General features: G+C 42.7%; 1 pseudogene; it reads right to left on the reverse strand.

The window, feature by feature from the left end:
- Window positions 1-1,910: 1,910 nt before the first annotated feature.
- On the reverse strand, window positions 1,911-18,460 carry LOC115109806 (V(D)J recombination-activating protein 1-like; annotated as a pseudogene).
- Between the last annotated feature and the right edge of the window lie 208 nt (window positions 18,461-18,668).

Here is an 18,668-nt window from a genome sequence, read left to right on the forward strand (position 1 = left end):
ATTCATGGATGTGTCATAACCCATTCAATACAATACACTGTCTCGTATTTCACAGACACCCAGAGATAAAACACCAACTATCTTCTTGCTAATAGCAGAGGAGAGGAAACGATGTCTGATCTCTGCACTCAAATTATTAACTCAAAATTAAGAAATATAAAACACCGATATAAAGGGCAAAGGCTGAGAAGGACAGTCAGACACGTATTGGAAATGACAAATGAAAATTAAATGTAAGATAGAAAGCCTTTTCAAATTTCCTCAAAGTAAATAATGGATCAAAGACATTTTGGGGGATTTTTAATAATATTGTGTCTTAGAGAATAAAGTATCTTCCTCCTACATCACTACTAATACATATGAGCCCTCTCCTGTACTCCCTGTTCACCCACGACTGCGTGGCCACGCACGCCTCCAACTCAATCATCAAGTTTGCGGACGACACAACAGTGGTAGGCTTGATTACCAACAACGACGAGACGGCCTACAGGGAGGAGGTGAGGGCCCTCGGAATGTGGTGTCAGGAAAATAACCTCACACTCAACGTCAACAAAACTAAGGAGATAATTGTGGACTTCAGGAAACAGCAGAGGGAACACCCCCCTATCCACATCGATGGAACAGTAGTGGAGAGGGTAGTAAGTTTTAAGTTCCTCTGCGTACACATCACAGACAAACTGAATTGGTCCACCCACACAGACAGCATCGTGAAGAAGGCGCAGCAGCGCCTCTTCAACCTCAGGAGGCTGAAGAAATTCGGCTTACCTCCAAAAGCACTCACAAACTTCTACAGATGCACAATCGAGAGCATCCTGTCGGGCTGTATCACCGCCTGGTACGGCAACTGCTCCGCCCACAACCATAAGGCTCTCCAGAGGGTAGTGAGGTCTGCACAACGCATCACCTGGGGCAAACTACCTGCCCTCCAGGACACCTACACCACCCGATGTCACAGGAAGGCCATAAAGATCATCAAGGACAGCAACCACCCGAGCCACTGCTTGTTCACCCCGCTATCATCCAGAAGGCAAGGTCAGTACAGGTGCATCAAAGCTGGGACCGAGAGACTGAAAAACAGCTTCTATCTCAAGGCCATCAGACTGTTAAACAGCCACAACTAACATTGAGTGGCTGCTGCCAACACACTGACTCAACTCCAGCCACTTTAATAATGGGAATTGATGGGAAATGATGTAAAATATATCACTAGCCACTTTAAACAATGCTACCTAATATAATGTTCCCTATATTATTCATCTCATATGTATACGTATATACTGTACTCTATATCATCTACTGCATCCTTAGCCACTTTAACTATGCCACTTTGTTTACATACTCATCTCATATGTATATACTGCACTCAATACCATCTACTGTATCTTGCCTATGCCGCTCTGTACCATCACTCATTCATATATCTTTATGTACATATTCTTTATCCCCTTACACTTGTGTCTATAAGGTAGTAGTTTTGGAATTGTTAGCTAGATTACTTGTTGGTTATTACTGCATTGTCGGAACTAGAAGCAGAAGCATTTCGCTACACTCGCACTAACATCTGCTAACCATGTGTATGTGACAAATAAAATTTGATTTGATTTGATTTGATACAGTATATACTGTAGTTCATATTGTAGAGTAAATATTAAGTTTGAAACAGAACAGTACAAAACAGACTAGAATCAGGCATGCTGTGGCTAAGACATATTCCTGACATAATCCATGAAGTCCCAAAGAAATGTCAAATCAAAACAATATTTGTAAGTCTGGGACATCTAGTGAGTTGTCAGCATCCTGCTGTGTCTCCTGACTCTCTAAAGGGTCAATATTGACCTACACGGCTTTAGTAGAGTTTTGTGAGACTCCATGAACTTCTCAGCCGGTGGTGCTTCAGTACGTCCTCCAGCTCAAAGGCCTTGGACTGGCAAGCGTTCATCTTCCTGAACCGTCTGAAAAGCTTGTTGGGAGTTAAAGTTATACCGGCAGAGCTGGTCTGGGCAGTCCTTGGCCGAGCAGGTGGAGCGCCACACAGGCTCCATCTGGAGGTAAAGAACCATCATCTTCCTCAGGGCTTCCTGCCACTCCGCCTTTGTGCACCAGCTCACACACCACCTCCACATCTTCATCTTCTTCCTCAGGGTGGCCTGCCAGCCGACTGGGGTTGGTATTGTGGTAGACCTCCCCTATCTCATCCTGGAAGATCTTGTAGAACTCGGTGACGTTGCCGACATTGCAGTGCAGGGTGGGCTGGGTCTCCATGAAGGGCTTAGCAGAGACACCTTTGACCGGGTCTCACAGCTCCTCAGTGGATTCAGAATAAGGGTTGGTCCTCCAGAGTACGTAGCGCTCCAGGTTTTCGCCATGGCTGCGAGTAATAGAGTAGAGAATCATATTGTGGGAGGCCTCTGCCTGAGTGGCGTCACACAGCATACAGTAAGTGGAGCCTGAAGCCTCCAAACCCTCTATATCTCACACCATCATCTTAACGTTACCCGTGCCCCTGAAGTGGAAACCAATGGAAAGACAAAGGCCGCCCAAAGACAGAATGAGACGACTGTGCTTCATAGTGTTCCTTTCGGCCACCATGTGCCCCAGGATTTCTATGTTTGTGGCCCGACTCGTGGCCACTGCGGAGGTTTAGTGAGGAAAACCAGGAGGACCCCCTAAGCAGGTCCAGCGACTCATCGATACATGGTATGGGGTATGAGTCCTTCCTGGTTACCTCATTCAGCCGCCTGTAGTCCGCACAGAACCTCAGCTTGCCCCCCTTCTTAGGAACCATGATGACTGGCACCGCCCAGGGGCTGTCTGAGGGCTCGATGAAGTCTGCCTGCTGCATCTCCAACACAGCCTTGTCTGCCGCTGGAGGGGCTGGGGAAAAGTCACACACATATGTGGGTGAGGGGGGCAGCAATGAGTCTCTGCTGCTTTAACTGTTGGAGTAAAGGGTTTGTTGGGTTGAGCGAATGTGACATTAGGGGGAGCCATGGTGACTGCCGGCCCTCCCTGGAAGCTCAGTGTGCCCCCATTTAGGTCCAACTGGCAGCCTGTGCTCCTAAAGAAGCGGAGCCTTGCTCCTCCTGAAGATGATGATGGTTGGGAAAGAGAGCCAGGGTTCCGCACACCCCGGTCTATGCGGACCCCGAACCGTTTCTCTAAGCTCTGGGGGACATGGGGCAATGCCGGCGCATATGGCCTGGCTGGCCACACCCCCAGCAGACCCTGGGACCAGGGGCGTGTGTTTCGTGCCGCCTATAGCGACACAGCACAAATGAGTTCAGTCATTTCAGCCACCCATGCAGGCATTTCCAACTCTGGGCTGCTCTGCCCACCAGCCCGCATAGTAGGAGAGCGCCTGTATGAACTGGTCCCGTGCTAGCTCGCTCTGCACGGAGGGGGGCATGTGAGCATATGCCCGCCGAAAGAGGCTCTCAATGTCATTAGCTAGCGCCCGTAGTGGCTCTCCAGGCTGCCTGCATCTATAACTTAGTTCGAAGTGCAGTAGCCCGGGCTGTACACACTGTCCAAAGCGCCTCCTCACTGCTCCCACTAAGGCCCCATAATCACGTCTGTCCTCGGGGCTAATAGAGAGGTGTAGAAGACAGAAAGGGAAAGAGGTAAGAACAGCAGCAGACAGCATGATTCATGATTCAGTTGGACCGAAGGTTATCTTAAGAGCGAGTGAGGTGGCGATGATGGGACTGGCTTCCTCTCTCACATCAAAACATACCTGCAGATGAGTGACAAATAGATAGAGCGAGAGCATGATTAAGCCTTGTTTTTTAAAATTCTAACATGGTCAGTCATCTTAAATCAGGAGGTGAAATGCAAAACTGACCTTGGATCATTAACTCCTGGATGACTACATCTCTCTCTGTATTTAAATGTAAAGCATCTCTTTAATAATACTTCCTGTTGACCCGACCAAGTGACATCTCACCTATGATCATGCTGTGCCCTTTGTGTCAGCCAGTTCAGATGCGGGAGGGGTTCACCAAAACAGCTGATATAACATAGAGGATTTAGGGAGAAGGGGGAGAGGGATGAAGTGAATAAGAAAGACTGTTATTGTGTGTGTGTGGTCTCACCTGGTGTCCACACTATGTGGCTACAGAGTACTTTATGCTGAAAAACAGAAATATGAGGACAAACAATAGAAGATAATGTCAATAGAAGATACTGTATGTGATGCAGACGCCTATCGAAGTGTACCTGAAACATGTAAATATAGAGGGCTATGTGTCTCACCACTTGGTTATTGCAAGGCTAACCCCCAGGGAGATCATGACTTGGCAGCAACATATAGTCCAGTGAAAATGGCTGTGATTATGTGGTGTAAATCTGAAAATTAGCAGCTGACATCTTAAAAATTCTTAGGGATAGCCCCCGTTTTTTTCAATTGTTGACTAAAATGACATACCCAAATCTAACTGCCTGTAGCTCAGGCCCTGAATCAAGGATATGCATATTGTTGGTACCATTTGATTGGAAACACTTTGAAGTTTGAGGAAATGTGAATTGAATGTAGGAGAATATAACACAATAGATCTGGTAGAAGAAAATACAATGAAGATACCAACCTTTTTTGTATTTCTTTCTACCGCCATCTTTGAAAAGCAACAGAAAGGTCTCAAATCTAGCCATCACTCTGGTTGTAATTCTGATGGTGTCCACAAGAGTGCAGCAGTGTATGTGCAAAGTTTCAGATTGATAACTTGAAGTATGAGCAAGGTACATTACATTTAGTGTGAAGTCACCCAGGTACATTTGGGCAAATTGTGAATGACACATTTACATTTACATTACCGTAATTGCTGGACTATTAAGCGCACCTGAATATAAACTGCACCCACTGAATTATTTAAAACATTTATTTTGTACATAAATAAGCCGCACATGTCTATAAGCCGCAGGTGCCTACCGGTACATTGAACAAATTAACTTTACACAGCCTTTAAACGAAACACGGCTTGTAACAAAAATAAATAGGCTTTAACGAAACACGGCTTGTAACAAAAATTAAAACAGTAGCCTACCAAGGAAGTCATTCCAAGGTCACAATCTTCCTCCTCCTGTGCACTGAAACCACTGAAGTCATCTCCTTCAGTGTCGGAGTTGAATAGCCTCAGAATTGCTTCATCCGATGTTGGATCGTTTTCATTGTCGCTCTCGTCACTTTAATCCGGAGGCAAATACCCCGCTGAGCTCATGATGCCCCTTCAACACGCAGCAGTCCAGCCTTTCGAAACCCGTTGATGATAGTGGATTTTTTGACAATGCTCCACGCTGTCAGGACCCACTGGCAGACTTGACCATAAGTTGCTCTTCGCATGCGGCCCGTTTTAGTGAAGGATTTCTCCCCACTTGTCATCCAAGCCTCCCACTGAACACGGAGCGCCACCTTAAATGCACAATTTACACTGATGTCGAGTGGCTGCAAATACTTTGGGCCATCTGCTTTTCTTCCCTCTGAAAGGTTTGTTGTCTTTTTGCACTGAGTCAGTTCCTCACGCTGCCGTTTACAAAGTCTTATAATCGACTCATTAAGGCCAAGCTCCCATGAGGCAGCTCTATTTCCTTTTCCAACAGCCAGATCGATCGCCTTCAACTTGAAAGCTGCATCATATGCATTTCTCCGTGTCTTTGCCATGATGAGGGTGACAAAATTACTACCGTAATCAGAATGATGGGAAGTTTGAGCGTGCTCGATTTACGTCACATTATGTGACGGTGCTCAGTTTTTTGGCGGCATGAATCTTGTGAAAGTGGGAAAAATCCACAAATTAGCCACGTCATTGTATAAACCGCGACGTTCAAAGTGTGGGAATAAAGTAGCGGCTTATAGTCCGGAAATTACGGTACATTTTTCTGCAAGAATATCGTCAAATCTGCATACTTGGACTTTGATTTAGCTTTTCCAGTATTAGTAGCCATATTGTAAGTGCAACATTTGCAAAACACCCAGTTTTCATAACTCCATATTCTTGCAATTTTTGTCCAAAATGAAAAGGCTTGCTGTCACACAAGGTTAGCAGTGACAGGTCCTGCTCATTGGTTATCTAGCTAGCTTTGTTTGAGCCCGATTAGTGCTTATTTGACCGCCAGTGTCATCGTCACGCCATGAAGGCATCGCTCTGACCAAATTTGGTGTCCTATAAGATATACTACACTAATAGTGAAGTCTGGTTATGTTCTAGGATCTCTGAGGAATGAATACGAATGTAATTTGACTGGTTGAAACAACGTTTAGGGTTAGATTTTCACAAATTCCTTTCTTTGCAAATTGAGTGGAAATACAAAATCGATTGTGCATGTTATATGGACCTTTTTAGGATATGAAAAAGGATTTTATCTAGCAAAACGACACTTCATGTTATCCTGGGACCCTTGGGATGATAAATCAGAGCAAGATTTCAGAATGTAAGTACACATTTCACCAGGTGAATTTATCAAACCTATCGTGGTGAAAAAAGTGTTTTGTTGTTAGAAGCTCTCCTCAAACAAAAGCAGTGTATTTTTTTCAGTAATAGCTACTGTAAATTGTACAGTGCAGTATATTAACAAGAATTTAAGCTTTCAGCCAATATAAGACACTTCTGTTTCTGTACAGCACTTTGAGATATCAGCTGATGTACGAAGGGCTATATAAATACATTTGATTTGATTTGTACCGACATTTGTTGTTTCTCAAAAATGTGGGATCGTGACACACGGCGCTGCATGATTTACAACTGACCCGTTGTCTGGACGCTTATCCCTATTAAGGGTTTTTTAATTAATGCATGTGAGACAGGTTCCATGTACAACAAGACAGTCAGAGATGGAGAAAAAGGACACAGAACAGTTGAATTACCTCTGGTTATGGACACTTTTGCCAGCAATAAAGCTTCCACGGCCTGCTCCTCGGACAGTGAACATCTGGCAATGTCTACATTTCCGACCCCTTGATCAGCTCGCTCTCTGAAAGTAAAGAAAACAGCTTATTTTTTATAGATAGGAAAACAATTACTGAGATATGACCGTTCAATCTAAAGGAGCAGATGTCATTTGTAGGATCCGTCAATACAGCCCAGTGCTGCACACCTGAGATGCCATCTTCGTAGGTGTCCGCTTTGACTTCCTTTGTGTCGGAAAAAAGTTTCTTTCAGAACAATTATTTCTGATTGAAAATAAAAAAGGTTTTGCTTTCGACAAAAAGACACAAATGTACTTCCATAGCATATAACAATTTGCCTGTGAATAACCACACCTTCATACAAACGTGCTACTGTATGCAGAATTCTTGACGCACACCCAAAGATGCTGCCATATCCTGCCAGCACGACCACAAGCGAGCTCCTCAGGAGCAGAATGATGATGCGTGGAAGAGGGAAAGGAATGCGATGGGAACAGTAATTTCTTGCAAGTTGGGGAGGAGGGCTAATGGCTGAACAATAGACAAATCAAATCGAATCAAATTGTATTTGTCACAGACACATGGTTAGCAGATGTTAATGCGAGTGTAGCAAAATTCTTGTGCTTCTAGTTCCGACTATGCAGTAATATCTAACAAGTAATCTAACAATTTCACAATAACTAACTTTTACACACAAGTGTAAAGGAATGAATAAGAATATGTACATGTAAATTTATGGATGAACGATGGCCGAATGGCATAGGCAAGATGCAGTAGATGGTATAGAGTACAGTATATACATATGAGATGAGTAATGTAGGCTATGTAAACATTATATAAAGTGACGTTGTTTAAAGTGACTAGTGATACATTTATTAAATACCATTTTTAATTATTAAAGTGGCTGGAGATTTGAGTTAGTATGTTGGCAGCAGCCACTCAATGTTACTGATGGCTGTTTAACAGCAGGGTTCACGCTAATAGTGTTTCAATCGGTGACGTCACTCGCTCTGAGACATTGAAGTAGTTGTTCCCCTTGCTCTGCAAGGGCCGTGGCTTTTGTGGAGCGACTTTTGTGGAGCGATGGCCTTGAGATAGAAGCTCTCTTTTTGGCCTTCCTGTGACAACGGGTGGTGTATGTGACCTGGAGGGCAGGTAGTTTGTCCCCCTATTCAACCTTTACTAAAGAATAGTCTAATAGCCGAGCTAGGTGTGAAAAATCCCCCTCCTATCACAGACCAGATTTGCCCTAATGACCAAGGGGTAGCTTGCTACTCAATGAAATAAAGTAATGACTTTTCAAATAAGTTACCTTACATGTTATGTTGGCTGACAATTTGTTAGCTACGCTGTCTTTACGAACCACACAGCATATCATTACAGCAGTATGTGCCAGTATGTTAGCTATCTACCTAACGTTAGTAGTTATACATCAAATTTGCCAGTATGTTAGCCTATAGTTATCTAACTACTCAACATTTACTGACTTGATTATTCTCATTATTCGTAGCTTACTTAAATTGTATAGTCGTTGTGCTTTCTCAATGGACATTCGGTGCTTTCATAAATTCGCTCTGGCTATCTATAGGCCAGAGCCGCTAGTATGCAAGGAGCCGCCAGAGCCGCCAGTCAGCCAGGAGCCGCCAGTCAGCCAGGAGCCGCCAGTCAGACAGGATCCGCCAGAGCCGCCAGTCAGCCAGGATCCACCAGAGCCAGAGGAAGAGACTAAAGCGGACAAAGACTATGGTGGAGTGGGGTCCACGTCCCGCGCCAGAGCCGCCACCGTGGACAGATGCCCACCCAGACCCTCCCCTATGGATTTAGGTGTGCGGCCGGGAGTCCGCACCTTTGGGGGGGGCGGGGGGTACTGTCACGCCCTGGCCTTAGTTATCTTTGATTTCTTTATTATTTTGGTTAGGTCAGGGTGTGACATGGGGGATTTATGTGTTTTGTCTGGTCTAGGGGTTTTGTATGTTTATGATGTGTGTTCTAGTCTAGGTGTTTATGTAAGTCTATGGTTGCCTAGATTGGTTCTCAATTAGAGGCAGGTGTTTATCATTGTCTCTGATTGGGAACCATGTTTAGGCAGCCATGTTCTTTGGGTATTGTGTGGGTGATTGTCTTCTGTCTTTGTGCCATTGCACCAGATAGGACTGTTTCAGTTTTCACATTTGTTGTTTTGTATTTTGTAGTGTTTTCGTGTATGGTCTTTATTAAACATGTTGAACTCTAACCACGCTGCATTTTGGTCCTCCTCTCCTTCAGCGGAATTAAACCGTTAGAGTCAAAATTCGCCAAGGCTGAAAAACAGCTTAAGAACGTTGGCCATGTTGGAACACTAGCGCGAGTCCATAGGAAATTAATGGAATGGAACGTTAGCAGAGCCTGTTTTGACTGGAGTGATGCTTAGAATTCCATAAAAAATGTTTATTTTTATTTTACCTCTACAATCTGTTCGTTGGACGAAACTGGGAAAAAAACAACTTGTGTAGAAAGTAAACATCCACACCTCAATTGTGTTTATGTCTACGTAATGGAAAAATGAAAACTTCTGAGTATTTCTGGTCTAGCGATCGATGACAAATGAGCTCTCTGCCCAGACTTACATAATTACAAAGAGGAGATTCTCTTGATTAAAATGGTACCAGTATAACAGTTTTGCTTCTGTCCCTCTCCTCGCCCCTACCTGGGCTTGAACCAGGGACCCTCTGCACACATAGACAACAGCCACTCTCGAAGCATTGTTGCTCCACAAAAGACTGCTATCTACACGGATTTCAGAGCACTTTTGTCTGAGTGTACCAGAGCGCAGAATAATTGCTTTACGAATGCTCAACACCTGTTGAATATGGCCGGTGTCAGTAAACGTAAAAAAATAGCATCATTAAATTGTTTCCAACAGCACATTCACCAACTCTCTGGTTAACACTAAAACTGCCTTGCCAGCTCTGCTAGGGCAAGTAAAATGGTCAGAGTAGTCTCATTTGTGTCTGGAAGTAGCTAGCCAACGTTAGCTTGAGTGCTTGACTGCCGTTGTAAGGCCAGAATGCTCAAATCAACCCTACTCTTCGGCCCGAACATCCAGTGTGCTCTCTGAGAGCGAAATGATCTGAATTTACACATTTTTCTCTGAATGGAAACACCATAATATTAATCGAATTAATTAAGCCAAATTTCCTAAAATCAATCCCGTATACTATGTTATTACAAACATGGTTTTAAATTCTCTGGTAATGTCGATACGGAATACTATCAAATGCTATCAAATGCTCAAAGATGCCCTCTGGTGGTCAAACTAGCAATAACTTGCAGTAACAGAAGAAATGGCTGAGAATTAAATGACGTGCCACAGAATGCTGCAGCAGCACAGTATGACAGCAGTATGACGCAACTTTTAAAGGAGGAACCACTGTACCATGGCACGTGGAATTTTCCCTGTCTCCATCTCTGTGTGTCTGTTTTCACAGTGTGTGTTCTTCCTGGTTAGTTTGGCAGTCTGCTTCACTCCCAGCTCTCTCTGTATCGCTCAGACATACCTCTGAGTCTAACAGCTGAGCCAGTGTGTGTGTGTGTCAGCGGGACCCTTACCTTGTTCTTCGGTTTCAGCTGGCGTCAGTTCCCCTGGGGCTTCCCTCCACATGAGGACACAGGGGAAGCCTTAGAGCCACGGCCTGCACAGTGTGCGTGTATGTGTGTGTTTGTTTCTGTCTCTGGGCCTTGGGCTGATTCTTGACTTGGTGTGTCTCCCACTATGGATTGTTACTCCACGGGAAGGATACACTCACAGCAGATCAGAAAAAAATTACGAGGTTAACCACAAACACACACAAACACATATCCATAAGCATCAACACACACACACACACACACACACACACACATACACACACACACACACACAAAAGCTGAATCTCACAAACTCCTCACCAAGTGGGTATTGCTCTGTGTCACCCCTCTCCCCTTACAACCCTCCATCTGTGAATTCAACACAACCAGGTGGTACAAAAGGAGAGGTTACCAATGCAGGGTTGTAATGGAGAAAAGTTGAATTGATGCTTCTTCAACTCAGTGTACTTAACTTTCCAAATGTATCAGTAATGAAATGAAATAAGATCAGAGGGAAGAATGCAAACATAATATTGAGTGTGCAATAACCTTTTTTTAATTCATCAGATGAATGCTGGTTCCAGTTTTACCAAGCAGACCAAATGTTTTAAATGACAAGATCACTGGAGTGTGGAATTGATCCTTCATTTGATTCTGTTTTGCTTTGGGGGCAATCAAGCAATCCCTTTCATTTTGTCTCCAAACCGCCTCCCTCCCTGTCTCCATTATGACAAAACACTAATTAGAAAGCATTGTTTGATATGCTATCTCCGTGGAGACAGATGAGCAAATACTGTCTGTCTAAGATCCCTCTTGTTTAGTGCCTTGCAACTGGAGCCTCTTGCCTTGCCACTATGCTGGAATTGTCCACCTAGTCATTAAACACACAATAAGCTGGCCCCAGCAGCAACAGTGGAGTCATTCAACCTCTGTTCTCTCCTACTCATCTCTGCCTTCCACACACACTGGAGGAGGGAACACAGACTGTGGTGTTTGTTGTGTAATTTAAACAGTACTGTACATTGGTGGGGTTTGACTGTTGAGAAGGATGTTAGGTCAAATCTAATCAAATTGTATTTGTCACATGCTTCATAAACAACCGGTGTAGACTAACAGTGAAATGCGTACATATGGGCCTTTCCAAACAATTCAGAGAGAAAAATGTAGAAAAAATTATAACATAAGGAATAATTACACAACAAGTAAAAAATAACTTGGCTATATATACGGTAACCAGTACTGAGTTGATATGCAAGGGTATGAGGTCATTGAGGTATATATGTACATGTAGGCAGGGGTGAAGTGACTAGGTAACAGGATAGATAATAAAGAGTAGCAGCAGTGTATGTTAGCTATCTGGTGAACTATTTAGTAGTCTTGTGGCTTGGGAGTAGAAACTGTTCAGGGTCCTCTTGCTTCCATACTCAGTGCATCAGTACCGCTTGCCATGCGGAAGCAAAGAGAACAGTCTGTGAATTGGGTGGCTGCAGTCTTTGATAATTGTTAGGGCCTTCCTCTGACATAGCCTGGTATAGAGGTCCTGGATGGCATTGCCAGGTCACTGACCTCCTCTCTATAGGTGGTCTCATCTTCGTCGGTGATCAGGCCTACCACCGTCGTGTCGTCAACAAACGTAATGACATTGTTGGTGTTGTGCGTGGTCATGCAGTTGTTGGTGAACAGGGAGTACAGGAGGGGACTAAGCACACACCCCTGAGGGGCCCCCTTGTTGAGGGTCAGTGTTTTGTTGCGGATGTGTTGTTGCCTATCCTCACCACCTGGGGGCGGCAAGTCAGGATGTCCAGGATCCAGTTTCAGAAGGTGTTCAGTCCCAGGGTCCTGAACTTAGTGATGGTGTTGAACATGGAGCTGTAGTCAGTGAACAGCATTCTCACATAGGTGTTCCTCTTGTCCAAGTGGGAGAGGACAGTGTGGAGTGCAATAGCACGGCCGCTTCCACCGCAGATACTTTGGATTGAGATGCATCACTGGTACTTCCAGTTTGAGTTTTTGTTGGTAAGCAGGAATCAGGCTGGTATAGTTATGGTCAGATTTGCCAAAGGATTGGTGAGAGAGAGCCTTCAATGCTTTTTTGTTGTGTGGAATAAAGGTGATCTAGAGTTTTGTTGCCTCTAGTTGCACAGGTGACATGCATGGTAAAAATGTTGAAAAACAGGTTTCAGTTTTCCTGCATTAAAATAACTGGCCACGAGAAGAGGCGCCTCTGGATGTAAAACATTTTTGTTTGCTTATAGTCCTATACAGCTCATTGAGTGCAGTCTTAGTCAAATCAAATCAAATGTTATTGATCAGATATATGTGTTTAGCTGATGTTATTGCGGATGTAGTGAAATGCTTGTGTTTCTAGCTCCAACAGTGCAGTAATTTCTTAAAAGTAATATCTAAAAATTGGGGCGGCAGGGTAGCCTAGTGGTTAGAGCGTTGGACTAGTAACCAGAAGGTTGCAAGTTCAAACCCCTGACCTGACAAGGTACAAATCTGTTGTTCTGCCCCTGAACAGGCTGTCATTGAAAATAAGAATTTGTTCTTAACTGACTTGCCTAGTTAAATAAAGGTAAAATAAAATTTACAACAATACCAACATATCTAAAGTAAAGGATTGGAATTAGAAATATATGGATGAGCAATGTCAGAGTGGCATAGACTACAATACAGTAGAATATAATACAGTATATAGAGATGAGTAATGCAAAATATATTAATCAAGTGACCAGTATTCCATTATTAAAGTGGCCAGCAATTTCAAGTCTATGTATATAGGGCAGCAGCCTCTAAGGAGCTACTGATGGCTATTTAACAGTCTGCTTTGCTTTGCTGCACCTGTACTGACATCGCCTTCTGGATGATAGTGGGGTGAACAGGCAGTGGCTCAGGTGGTTGTTGTCCTTGATGATCTTTTTGGTCTTCCTGTAACATTGTGTGGTGTAGGTTTGGTATTTTTGGTATTTGCTATTTTATTAGGATCTTCCTGGGGTCCAATAGACAAGAACAGCTCAAGGATAGAACTACATAAAAAAAGAAAGGCACACATATCAATGCATACACAAACTATCTAGGTCAAATAGGAGAGAGTCGTTGTGCCGTTGCTTTATCTGTGTTTTGAAACCAGGTTTGCTGTTTATTTGAGCAATATTAGATGGAAGAAAGTTCCATGCAATAAGGGCTCTATATAATGTTCATGTGTATATGGTTGAATCATCAGGACACATGGACACACATGCTTTGTTTAACTTCTCTAGGATAGGGGGCAGCATTCGGAATTTTGGATGAAAAGCATGCCCAAATTCAACTGCCTGCTATTGTTATGTTTGGTGTTTGTATATTGGAGAGTTGAGACCAAATCATGGACGCTGGACAGAGTGGATTTCAGTTGTAACAAAAGACAGTTTTAATGAGTCAAAGATATTTTGTCCCGCAGTTTTACGTGCACGGATCTAGTTCATATAACTCGGCAAGGAGTCAGGTGAAAAAGAGGCCTTATACAAAGGTTACATTCATTTTTATACATAGAATAAAGTAGGTGGAGTCTTGTCGTTTTGGTCTTCTGACTGGTCACAAAGAGTTGGAGGCGGGCCTTGCTCTAGCCAGAGCGGGCCCCATTGGTGCATAGCAGAGTCTTGTTCTCTGCGCTCGATGACCAGTAGAGGGGGTCAGTTTTATGGCTGGGTGTATGTGTTCTTGCGATGGAATGTCTTTGTTTCCTGGGGTCGGGAGACAACAAAGCTGAGGGGATAGTGTTAGGGGGTTAGTTTTATTGCTGGCGAGCTGTGTGAGCTAGTTCCTGTTTTAACAGGGGTAGGTAAGATGACTTGAGTCAGGCGGTTTGGCTTGGCGCTGTATAATATATATGAGCTATGTGTATGAATGTTTACATATATATATATATATATATATGACACTATTCATCCCCGGAAGATAGGATATGCATATTATTAGTAGATTTGGATAGAAATCACTCTGAAGTTTCTAGAACTGTTTGAATCATGTCTATGAGTATAACAGAACTTATTTGGCAGGCGAAACCCAGAGGACAAACCATTCAGATTTTTTTTTTAGGTCACTCTCTTTTCAATGGGTTTCATTGGGAATCCAGATTTCTAAGGGACCTTCTTGCAGTTCCTACCGCTTCCACTGGATGTCAACAGTCTTTAGAAATTAGTTGAGGTTTTTCCTTTGAGAAATGAAGAAGTAACACTGTTCAGAATGAGGCTCGAGGGAAGTGTACTCTTTGTTAGAGGCGCGTGACCTGAATGCACGCTCCACTTTGTTTTCCTCCTGTATTGAACACAGATCATCCGGCTTTCAATTTAATTGATTATTTACGTAAAAAAATACCTAACGTTGCATGACAAAAGTAGTTTGTAATGTTTGGACAATGCTTACAGGTAACGTTTGAGATATTTTGTAGTCACGTTGCGCAAGTTGGTACCGGTGTTTTTCTGGATCAAATGCGTCAAATAAATGGACATTTTGGATATATATATCGACGGAATTAATCTAACAAAAGGACCATTTGTGATGTTTATGGGACTTAACTCTTAATACTACCCATCCCGGATCCGGGAGCGTAATCATCGCCTGAAACTAATTAGCATAACGCAGCGGACATAAGTATCCCTAGAAAATTTTCCTATTCATTAAAACCACAAATGAAATATATTGAGACACAGGTTGGCCTTTTGTTAATCACACTGTCATCTCAGATTTTCAAAATATGCTTTACAGCCAACGCTAGACAAGCATTTGTGTAAGTTTATCATAGCCTAGCATAGGATTATGCCCTGCTAGCAGCAGGCAACATTTTCAAGAAAATAAGAAAAGCAATCAAATTAAATCATTTTTTAGCCCAAACAACTACCTCTTTCCCTACTGTATTTAATTTATTTATTTATTTTGCTCCTTTGCACCCCATTATTTTTATTTCTACTTTGCACATTCTTCCACTGCAAATCTACCATTCCAGTGTTTTACTTGCTATGTTGTATTTACTTTACCACCATGGCCTTTTTTTGCCTTTACCTCCCTCATCTCACCTCATTTGCTCACATCGTATATAGACTTGTTTATACTGTATTATTGACTGTATGTTTGTTTTACTCCATGTGTCTGGAAACATTCTGTATGGAGGAATAATCTAAGATCCCTCCGAATGTGTTCTCCAATCTCATAAAACATTTTAGAAAAAGGCTTTGTCGTTATCCTGGCTAGGGGAGGGTTGCTGGAGAATTGAAAACAGGATCCAATACATTTTATTCTTTTTTAATTTATTTAATTTATTTTAAACAATCTTTCTCTGAAAAATTGTATTAGTATAAAATAATATTTATTTTTGCATTTTTGCAGTCTTTTATTTTATTCTTTTTTAATTTATTTAATTTATTTTAAACAATCTTTCTCCGAAAAATTGTATTAGTATAAAATAATATTTATTTTTGCATTTTTGCAGTCGTTGTATGTGCCGAACTGCTTTGCTTTATCTTGGCCAGGTCGCAATTGTAAATGACAACTTGTTCTCAACTTGCCTACCTGGTCAAATAAAGGTGAAATAAATACAAATTTACCTTTGAAGAACTTCGGATGTTTTCACTCACGAGACTCCCAGTTAGATAGCAAATGTTCCTTTTTTCCCAAAATATTATTTTTGTAGGCGTAATAGCTCGGTTTGGTCTTCACGTTTGGCTGAGAAATCGACCGGTAAATGCGGTCACTACATCTCCGAACTTCTTTCCAAATTAGCTCCATAATATCGACAAAAACATGGCAAACGTTGTTTAGAATCAAACCTCAAGGTGTTTTTCACATATCTATTCGATAATATATCAACCGGGACAATTGGTTTCTCATTAGAAGCGATTGGAATAGTGGCTACCTCTGTACTTTACGCAAGATTTTCTGCGGGAGCCATCCTGTGACCACTTGCTCAATGTAGTCCCTTACGGCTATTCTTCAACATAAATGCGTAAAAATACGTAGCAATGCTGTAGACACCTTGGGGAATACGTAGAAAGCGTAAGCTCATTCGTAGCCCATTCACAGCCATATAAGGAGTCATTGGCATGCTGCGCTTTCAAAATATGGGGCACTTCCTGATTGGAATTTTATCAGGGTTTCGCCTGTAACATCAGTTCTGTTATACTCACAGACAATATCTTTGCAGTTTTGGAAACGGTAGAGTGTTTTCTATCCAAAGCTGTCAATTATATGCGTAGTCGAGCATCCTGTCATGACAAAATATCCCGTTTAAAACGGGAACGTTTTTTATCCAAAAATGAAATACCGCCCCCAGAGTTTCAAGAGGATAATGGAGTGCCAACAGAAGGAGCTCGTCAAAGGGGTAAGGCATGAATTATATTTTTATTTCTGCATTTTGTGTCGCGCCTGCAGGGTTGAAATATGCTTTTCTCTCTTTGTTTACTGGGGTGCTATCCTCAGATAATAGCATCGTTTGCTTTCGACGTAAAGCATTTTTTAAATCTGACAGGTTGGCTGGATTCACAACAAGTGTAGCTTTAATTTGGTATATTGAATGTGTGATTTCATCAAAGTTTAAGTTTTATAGTATTTTATTTGAATTTGGCGGTCTGAATTTTCACTGGATGTTGGCCAGGTGGGACTATACTGTCCCACATATCCCAGAGAGGTTAATGCCAGTGGCAGGTCATTGGTAAAAATAGAAAAGAGTAGAGGGCCTACAGAGCTGCCCTGTGGTACTCTACACTTTACATGTTTGACATTAGAGAAGCTTCCATTAAAGGAAACCCTTTGAGTGCTATTAGATAGATAGCTCTGAATCCATGATATGGCAGAGGTTGAAAAGCCATAACACACACGTTTTTTTCAACGACAGGTTATGGTCAATAATATCAAAGACTGCACTGAAATCTAACATTACAGCTCCCACAATATTATTTTTATCAATTTATTTCAACCAATCATCAGGAATTTGTGTCAGTGCAGTAGATCTCTTCTCTATATAAGCATGCTGAAAGTCTGTTGTTAATTTGTTTACACAGAAATAGCATTGTATTTGGTCAAACACAACTTTTTCCAACAGTTTGCTAAGAGCTGGCAGCAAGCTTATACTGTATGTCTGCAGCAAGCGTATAGATCTGCTGTTAGAACCAGTCAATGCCGCGTTACCACTCTTGGGTAGCCAAATTACTTTGGCTTCCCTCCAGGCCTGAGGACAAAGACTTTCCTCTAGGCTCAGATAAAAAAAATTGACAGATAGGAGTGGCTATAGAGTCAGCTACCATCCTCAGTAGCTTTCCATCTAAGTGGTCAATGCCAGGAGGTTTGTCATTATTCATCAATAACAAAAAAAATCCAACTCTTTTCCACACTAACTTCACATAATTCAAACTTGCAATGATTTTTTTACATTATTATTATTTTTTTTTTGGAGGGCAGGTCGTTTGCCCCCGGTGATGCGTTCAACACACTGTCTGTGTGGGTGGACCATTTCAGTCTGTCAGTGATGTGTATGCCAAGGAACTTGAAGCTCTCCACCTTCTCCACTGCAGTCCTGTCGATGCTCCCTCTGCTGTTTCCTGAAGTCCACAATCAGCTCCTTTGTTTTGTTTACGTTGAGTGGGAGTTTTTTTCCTGGCACAACACTCCCAAGGCCCTCACCTCGTCCATGTATGCTGTCTCATCATTGTTGGTAATCAGGCCTACTACTGTTGTGTCGTCTGCAGACTTGATGATTGAGTTGGAGGCATGCGTGGCCACGCAGTCATGGGTGAACAGGGAGTACAGGAGGGGATTGAGAACACACCCTTGTGGGGCCCCTGTGTTGAGGATTAGTGAAGTAGAGGTGTTGTTTCCTACCTTCACCGCCTGGGGGAGGCCCGTCAGGAGGTCCAGGATGGAGTTGCAAAGGGCGGGGTTCAGACTCAGGGCCCCTAGCTTAATAATGAGCTTGGAGGGTACCATTTTAGTGCCAGCTTCGGTTCGTAAATAGACAACTACAAAAAATGATAGGTATGGTCTGCAGCTTATCATGAGGTATTCTAACTCAGGCAAACAAAAACTTGAGACTTCCTTAACATTAGTCATCACTCAGCAGTTGTTGTTAACAAGGCTATGTAATTATAGTTGACTGGCCCACAATGGGTCACACAAAAAGGCAGGGATGGCCTAA

The sequence above is a fragment of the Oncorhynchus nerka genome, linkage group LG25 (genome assembly GCF_034236695.1).
Source record: "Oncorhynchus nerka isolate Pitt River linkage group LG25, Oner_Uvic_2.0, whole genome shotgun sequence".
NCBI classification, from domain to species: Eukaryota; Metazoa; Chordata; class Actinopteri; order Salmoniformes; family Salmonidae; genus Oncorhynchus; species Oncorhynchus nerka.